Source organism: Macrobrachium rosenbergii, chromosome 54 (genome assembly GCF_040412425.1).
Source record: "Macrobrachium rosenbergii isolate ZJJX-2024 chromosome 54, ASM4041242v1, whole genome shotgun sequence".
NCBI classification, from domain to species: domain Eukaryota; kingdom Metazoa; phylum Arthropoda; class Malacostraca; order Decapoda; family Palaemonidae; genus Macrobrachium; species Macrobrachium rosenbergii.
In genome coordinates, this window is record NC_089794.1 from 59895498 (window position 1) to 59905274 (window position 9777).

At 34.9% G+C, this 9777-nt stretch overlaps 1 pseudogene; it reads right to left on the reverse strand.

Annotated features, from left to right (window-relative positions):
* Nucleotides 1-1192: 1192 nt before the first annotated feature.
* Nucleotides 1193-2657, reverse strand: LOC136834705 (uncharacterized; annotated as a pseudogene).
* Nucleotides 2658-9777: the final 7120 nt, after the last annotated feature.

Below are 9777 nucleotides of genomic sequence, written 5' to 3' on the forward strand. Positions count from 1 at the left end.
GACTACACTGTTAATTATGACTTTATATTCATTCTTAATTCTAAGTGGAATAAACATATTTTCACTCATTTTCTACAACATTCTGAAATAAGTATTTTAAATATTTCACCTGATGGTAAAACACGTCCAATGATTTAAAGACGACTATTTCCTCATTGGCTATTTTTGAATTGATAAATCAAGATCTTGTCAATCCAGTCGTACTGTACAATTTTGAAGGTGCAATCTCTTAAGTGGGCATGGCTGAATGACATTGCTCTCAATTCACATATCCTAGATCCGTGGATCGCTGCTGGCATACTTCCCACTAGTTCAGCTAGCTGTACATGGATACCAGTGTCTACACACACACAGACACAGACACTCATACACACACATACACATATGTATGTATATTAGGGTTATGACTCAAAATAAAAAATTTTGCCTGGTATGAGATTTATTGAACATTTTGGTACTAATCACAAAAACCTAATTCATTTTATTGAAATTTGAAAATATGTCCCCCACACAAGCCATTTTTGTATGAAACATTTCAATAGGCCTATCTGATATTGGTGCAAAAAAAAATCTCAAACTAGATATTGTTGGTGACAACAAACCGATCGTTTAAATACTTGTCTTTTTTGCATATTTCACTAAATTCTCCCACCACTTTAACAGCTCTCTCAGTTATCATGTTTGATCGTGGAATATCAAGCACTGACGGTGCCCTGTTCCAATGAGTTTTCAAGCATTTCAGGGCACTGGCACATCTCAACTCTGTAATTCCAAAGTGGAGGTCCTTGTATCTGGTTTCCTTGAATTTTTGATCAGTGAACCACGCTTCTTGCCAGCTGTTGGCGATGAAACTCACTGGACGTTCCAAAATATTACGCCATGATGGTCGTAAAAAGTATGCAAGAGCGTATAAATGGCCCTCGAGTTCCATCGGGCACTGTGTAGTGAAGGCAATTTCTTCCATTTGATAATTGGGAATGAATCATGCTTCTTGTAATGCTGGAATGCTTTGCATAGTTCATATAAGAACTTGAAGTCATCTCTCAACCCGGGTTCTCAGTCTTTTCCATTTGAGTTTCTGCCTAGTACTCAGTTTGTAGATTATTATAATTTTCTAACAGTTCATCGACGAATTTGTAGTTCAGACTCGGCTTTGTAGTTGTTTCAGAAACATAGAAGTCAAGAACATGCCTCAATATTCTGTCCAATATGTGATCCCCTGACACCCAATGTATTGAGGCACGTCTAAGCCCTTTTCATTCATAGTTCTCTGAATTCTTGCAACCACACCATTTGAACGTCCAGTGTTTACGGCAGTTGTGTCACACACAATCATTTTAATGCTTGACCAGGCATCATATTCATCAATAACTTTCTCGAGTGCATCATATATCTTTTGAAGATCCACTTTTGCACCGCACAACCCTAGTCTTACATCTCTAGTTGCACTTTGATGCAGACCACTTGGTATTCCTGTTTCACTAATCTTTTCCCATCAAAATGGAGACAATAATCCTTCTCTTCCTTTAGAAGTGACTTAATCTCACCCTTCTTTTTTTCTGCAAGTCTGATAACTCCTCGCCATACTCCTGATTGTGTTGGTGTAGGAAGAGGCACGTCTTCTTCTGCAAGACTTGCACTAACTTTAGATGCCTTGTTGGTAGACGGACTCTGGCGACTCACTAATTTTGTGGCCTGGTGTGTAGCAGATGGTTTTTTTCTCTTGTTCGGCACTGGCTCTTCATCAGAACTGTCCTCTGTTACACTGCTAACATTTTCACCTGAACTAACAGATTCACTTTCCATGTCAGGTATAGTAGCACTTTGTTCATGTGATATTGGAAGATGTCTCTGTCTTTTGAAGGATGTATAGAGGACTTAGGTGCTGGCTTGTGAGTGGTGTATCCAACCTTCCCACCTGACTCAATTTCTTTGTGATAAAGCTCTTTATCCTCACGGCACAGCCAAACACCATCAACTTTGGTGATGTCAAAATGCTCTTCATACCATTCAAAAGCCTTCCTTTGGTCTACGTTGATTCTTCTCATATAAAAAGTATCATTTTGTCAGTCGTGCATTAATGGCTTGCTGACTGAGAGTAGGAAAGCTGAATTTTCCCCACAACTCTGATAATTCCTGACAAATCCGTTTTATCCTAGTACTTTTCATTTTGTCTTCTTCCAGTAACATGTGGTATCTTCCCAAAACATGCCGTTTTTGAGGTAGCCTGGTGAAACTTGTCAAGCATTCAACACGAGGAAGATCACGCCGCATTGTATGAATGGATGATGGTAGATTGGAAGTCCATTTTTGTGCATTCTTTTTCACAGTATCACTAGACTTAAAGTACGCCATGTTTCCCGTTTCTCTGAAATACAAGAACATATGATTGTTAGGACTGCAAATCAACACTTCAGTATGAGTATAAAACTAAAATGCAAACCTCTTTTCAGTAGCATTAATGCAAACTCCTATAGAAATTACCTGGTGAGAGAGCCGAGCAGCACATCCAATGGCTGTCAAGTCCGAGAGGGAACTGAACATTACTGAAGCTACTGAGCCAGCCTATGATGATGCAATAGATGATGCAATACACCCAAACACACTGTGGTAGTATTGCATCATCCAAATTTTACTCTGGAGAAAATCACCCAAGGTTTCTATTCTAGGGTTTATCACTTGTTAAATTGTGATCAATAGTCTCAAATTAAAATACAATTGGGCTCATGAAACCTGAATTATCAACAAGGCATTACTCATTCTGCTTGAATAGCATATAAAATACTTGTTTGTAAGGTGTCTTCAGATAACAAAATGCATAAAATGTCTCTAAAATTTTTTCGACAATAATTCCCTATTTTGTTGAGAACTCAGTAACTTTAAGTGCATCAGTGGGGACCTTTTTCACAATATCAAAATAACGGTGATTTTTTTAATAAGTGATAGGAATCTCATCACATAAAATAGCAGGAGTATTAAAATTTGAAAAATATTTTTTTCTCATAACCCTAATGTATATATATATATATATATATATATATATATATATATATATATATATATATATATATATATATATATATATATATATATATATATATATATATACATATATATATGTGAAATTTTTTATCCACTGTGATTTATATGCAATCATGAAGCTACAAATGTCGCTTAATATCAAATTCACGCTACCTCAGGAATATCTCGATATAAATTATCACCGAAGGGGAATTTATATAAGTGATAAATGAATTGGCACCGTTGGGACACAACCCTCGACACGGACCTATTCAGCAACTCCAGTAGACGTTACCACCGTTCGTGTCCCGACGGTACCAATTCATTTACCCAGTGATAATTCTCCATCGGATATATTCCTTCGAGGTATGAATTTGATATTAGAGACATTTGTAAGCTGAGGATTATATATATATATATATATATATATATATATATATATATATATATATATATATATATATATATATATATATATATATATATATATATATATATATATATATATATATATATATATATATATATATATATATATATGTGTGTGTGTGTGTGTAGATGTGTGTGTGTGTGTGTGTGTGTGTGTGTGTGTTCCAAGATAAATCTGAAATGCACAGAGCAATATCAACTAAACTTGTTATACATATGACTTACTATCTGGCAAAGAATACCGTCGGGGTAAGACATTACTGGTACCAAAGGGGGTGTATGGGAAGGGGATGACATATAAAAATAACCATTATTGACAGATATTAGTGTCTAATCCATAGTTTATGAGGTCGCTGATATGAAGAGTGGCATTCCTGATGCCCTTTAAATCAAGTTCTTTACTTTTCACACTATTGTTAAAGCTATCGACAGAGGGAGAGAGGAGGCCAGCGAACGAAAGTTGCTGTTTGGGCGTGAATTTACGGCCCACCTAACTGTGTTGCTTAACTAAAAATGGTGGCCTGCAAATTGTCTAGAACAAGTGGGCGAGGAAAGAAGGCACTTATTTCCTTTGATATCACTTGATTTATCACTTCACTGCCTGACTATCCTAGCACTGACAACATGCAGGCTAACATGTGAAAGCGCCAAAAACTTGTTTCAGGTGAATAACACTCTCTTCTCTCTGCGAACTGTTTGTGGAACATACACATGGTCTAACTAACCCCTAACAGCCTTTTCATTCACGATTTTGGTTTGCATCTAATGCATAAACTAAAATAACATTGTACATACTCTGTGGAAAACTGTTCACTTGTGCTTGTAATGGGAATGTTACACTAAAAGGTTCGTTTCTTTGTCTTGTATCCAGTTTCAGCAAAGCTAGTAGCTGATAGCTTGCAAGGAGTTGCAACCATGCAATGATCCTGCACTTTGCAAGGCTACAAGAATTCTAGCAAGGGTCACCAATGTTAGAGATTCACCTTCGAAAGAATAGGGAACTTACCATATGGGTTCAATTCTGAATGCAAGTGTAGATTCAGGTAAACAACATAAAGAAACAGGTTAAACTGAAGGCTTGAGTTCAATGCTGAGAGTTCAGATAAACACTTTGAGTTCACTTAAAATCGCATATATTTATATTAACAAATTAAACTAGAAGAATGGAGAATTCACAAACCAGACAGGGGAAACAGATTCTTGTCAAATAACTAAAATTACAGTAATTTATGCAATAACATAAACAGGGGCAAAATCCACTTCATAGGACACCGTTGGGTGAGGGGGCAGTAGTTGTAACCAAGGCACTTGCACAGCAGTGAACAGATGATTCCACACCTAGCAACTCCATCTGCAAATGAAAATGCATTGATCAATTACACGGGTTTAAGTAGCGAATGACAGAATCAAGAGGGGTTGCACATAAGGTGACAAGCAACTCGATTCTGGGTACTGGAATGAACACAAACTGGAATAATTTACTCACTGTAAAAAAAATGAGGTCTCCTGAAAAGATTGCACTTTACAAAGGAAAATAAATTCAACAGAATACTAGGGTTGTGATTGATTCAAAATTCTTGCTTTAGGTACAATACTTTTCTGTAGGAGACAAGGGACCTCGTCTTTGGTGCCAGCAGGGAGGGCATGAATTAGGGGCTTCACCACAAAGGAAGACTCAGGCTCAAAACAGCCACATGGGAGAATTGGTGCTCTGATGGAGCGGATGAGGAAAGGGACAAGTGTCTGAAGTCCAAGACCGAGCATTTCTGACAAGTGCCACCCTAGCATCGTCTTTTAAAACCTTGGCGGATTAAGTTTCCTCTCCCCCTAGGTGGCAGTGCCAGCATGCCTCGCAGTCCATTTTCTATGCTTTCCATGCTGTCGCCATGCAGTATACCCTGGCCACGTGGTGATTCTGTTGTTAACTCCCAGGCATTTTCTCTTTTAGAATTAATCACCTTTGCCAGCTCATCTATGCATCCAGTGGGGATCTGGCTTCTCGGAAGGCAGTACCTGAAAGAGAGGCTTGAGCAGTCACTAGGTCAAGGAGGAGGATTAAGAGATTATTTTTAGGGGTGAGAAATGAGAGATTCTTCCATGAAGGGGCAATGCTGTCTTTGTAAGGCAGCAGTGTTGTTAACATGCCTACCTTTATTCCAAAGAAATACGTAAATTGCATTTGTGTGGTGCATCATTGTGCTTTAAAGGAGAAGTGACTTATATTCGTGATATATATATATATATATATATATATATATATATATATATATATATATATATATATATATATATATATATATATATATATATATATATATATATATATATATATATATATATATATATATATATATATATATATATATATATATATATATATATATATATATATATATATATATATATATATATATATATATATATATATATATATATATATATATATATATATATATATATATATATATATATATATATATATATATATATATATATTTATATATATATATATATATATATATATATATATATATATATATATATATATATATATATATATATATATATATAAATTATATAATATATATATATATATATATATATATATATATATATATATATATATATATATATATATATATCATATATATATATATTGTGTGTGTGTTTTGTGTTGTGTATATCATTACTAGCTGACCAACAATTGCTGTCTTAAGAACTCAAAAAGTTTTCCTGTGTTCTGTTTGAATTGTCATGTAAAGTATGTGTACTATCGTTGAAAATATTTTTCTTTCCTGTGACTAACAATTCTGTCTTGAATTCAGTTCATTGCTTAAATAAACACGATATATGCATATATCTGGACACTTATCTGATTTAAATGGTGAGAGAGAGAGAGAGAGAGAGAGAGAGAGAGAGAGAGAGAGAGAGAGAGAGAGGGAATGATCGACTTGCAGTAGCAAATATTCTCTTTTTTTTTTTTTAGTATGATTTGATGTATAACCCCATTCATAAAGAGAATTTATAAATGAGAGATAGAGAGAGAGAGAGAGAGAGAGAGAGAGAGAGAGAGAAGAGAGAGAGAGAGAATGCTAACACGAATTTCCTTGCTGTAGTTAAAAAACTCATAAATATATTTCATTCCAGATTGTTTGAGTGATGCCTTGAGAGAGAGAGAGAGAGAGAGAGAGAGAGAGAGAGAGAGAGAGTTTGTTGTGGGTGGTTGCACGATATTGAAGTTGGCGTGCGTGGTGGTGGTATTGCCAAACTACCTAATAATTAATTTCAGACCTCATTTAAACCGACTTTATAACGAATTATGTCACCTTAACATCACAAAGCAATTGCTATAACGAATTCCGAAGACGAAAATGAAGAAGAAGGTAAAGAAAAACGAAATAATGAGGAAATTCATTTTTGAACGAATAAACAAAAAGGAAATACCATATATGTTGCGTGCGTGGATGGGGAAGTCGTTCTCGGTTGTGGAAAGCAGATCTCTGCTTATAGAAATTACCGATATAGGTTTTCAATGTTAAATTTATCGAGGTAAATAACAATTATATTAATAATTATCATAAATTATTATTAAAATTCACGTAAAATCTGATCATAAATTGATGTTATAGGGGTTTATTGTTGCAGGTTATTCATACGTCTGACAGCGCCTGGAAGAAAACCTAGAGCGAATAGGCGAAAAATTACCATTAACCCATCAAGCACTTGAAGGAAAACCTGGCGGAATTTGGTAAAAACGAAAATTTCATTCAATTTGTCTGTTTGATGTCTGTTATGCGGGTAGGGGTTTGATTCTGAATTATGAGATTGAATATTGGTTCTATGCATTTATACTCTCCTCCTTAATTTCTTTTTCTCCAGATGTGTCTTAAAATCGTAAAAAAAAAAAAACAATTTTCATTACCAGTGTACTTCACAATTATTTGATTTTTTTCTAAATATTGTAAATTTTGGGGCAAAGAGAGTACTTTGAAATAGGTCAAAGCAGTAGTACTTACTTATGAAATAATTTCTTGCTAAATGATAACACACAGGGTAAAACTTGAACCATCTTCATGAAAGAGTGGCATGTGAAATATTGGAATAAGGCCATATCCTACAAAAGTGTACCAAAGTTGAAGATTATCACAGAATACGTTCCCTGAAATAAATAATTCAATATAGCATATATCAAAATTAGCAAAACAAAATGAGAGAAAAAATCGACAAGTAAAACAGTGTTATTCATTATATAACTTAAAACAAAGCAAAGTTTGAGCGATATTATACGCAAATGTTGAAACAAGAATTTTTACTTCAGTTCCAGAATAACGCCATATTCATAGTTGCCCCGACTGCCCCTGCATCATTGAAAGCATCACCTATTTGGTTTTAAAAACTTATTGTATACAGAATCTCTATGAAGCTTGTGTTTTCATACGGATAAACCTAGGATATCATGGTTTAAATGGGCTAGAAATGACTTATTCATAAATGGTACTTTTCTAGTAGGACTTTGACCAATTTTGACCCACGGTGACCTATGTTCGAGATCAACTTTTATTATAAAGTTACCAGTGACTCTGTGGTCGTTTGCCAACACTTTTTTTATATATAAACGTTTGTTGTGCGATCAAAACTGATTGCGATATTAACATTAGAATGTGACGTACCTCCAGATTTTCGACCAGTTCAAAGAGTCACATTTTTTAGAAAAAGGCTTAATAAAATCTCAACCCATCACTGCCAGTATTTAAGAGTTGCAGTTTTGAATGCCCCTATTAGAAATCTGGCCATCCCCAGCAAATAAATGGCTCCTGGCTCTAGGACTATTACAAAGTAACTTTTGGATAATTTCAAATCCTCCCAAAGTCTTAAACATCTCAACAATGCTTTCAGTTTCTAACAATTGCACATTTAATTTCCAAATCCTTTTCCCTATTTTGCTCTGATTAACCTTTATTTTTAAAACTACCACAGTGTGAGCAGAGAAACTTAACGGTATAGTTTGAGAATCCACAATACCTTTGAAATGACATATAGTATAGATTCTGTCAAGTCTGGATCCATATCCATTACTAATATATAAATTTATTCCTGAATTCCACCCGAGAATTGATAATTATCTTTCAATTCCAATTGTTTAATGAGGGCAACTAAGGCCTTTGATTCTAAATTATTGTTCGACCACTACATTCTCTTGTGGTTGTCATTCAATTAAAATCTCCACCCATGATCAGTGAGGTTGAGTTGTGCCTTAAAAAGAACAGTACATCATTTCGAAAAAACAACATTTCTCTCCTTCACCTTGTTCGTTCCTGCAGGGTCGTAAACGTTATCAATAGGAATCATACAACCGTTATACAATATTTCCACACCCAAGATTCGCTCATTTTCATCCATTTCGTCCCTCAGAATTTGTATACCCTTTTTGCTTCGAAATGCAACTCAACGTTCCACCCTTCAAGAGAAAATGATTAAAAGCAATATCAAAGTAACTGTTTAAATACTTCAGTTCTGATAAACGTTTCATATTGTGTTCTTGCAATAACAGAATATTAACACCATAATATTTCATCGCGTGAACAACTTTCATTTGTTTTACCAACACCATGCAATCCGTTGCTATTCAAAATTGCAATTTTCAAGAAAATTTGCGTTTAAAGACAATAAACTTTTTCTTCTTTTACAACACTGTGACCGACACATTCTTTGATTTCTGTATTTTCCATTTCTCTTGAGATAAGGATTCCCTAGACAATTTTAATTCCATTTCTCTTCAGTAATACCTTCTGGTCTTTGAGCATCCATACTAATAGAAAAATTTTCATCTCTACTATCTAAAAGTACATCCACTTACTCATCCTCACGGTGCAACGATGCTTCCACCACCATCTCTTGTAGACCTTTACATTATTGGGTACACTTGCCACAGTCGCCTTCATTAGCTGCTGAAAACAAAATATTTTCCTCTACTCGAGTGACCTCTTGTGTTTCATGCAACAACCCTTCAAAAACCTCATGATTTCTACAGATAGTTCAGTGTCATGGTAATCCGAAAGTGCAGTAGCCTGCACATGTTCTACCTGGTAGCTATTTTTTTCAACAACAATTACCACAGTACTTAAGTTATCTAACTTTATACTGGAGTTCATGCTCTCCCCATTGGCTATCGTATCTTCTTCGATTACCGGGTTTGGTTACACCCGTTGTGTAATTTCTCCAGCAATTTCTAAACTAATTATGCCTCTTTTCTGTGCCTCTTCCTTCGATACTGGCCTCTCGGTAGATAAACAAGGGAAATCGGTAATGTTGAATAAGTTCAGTCTG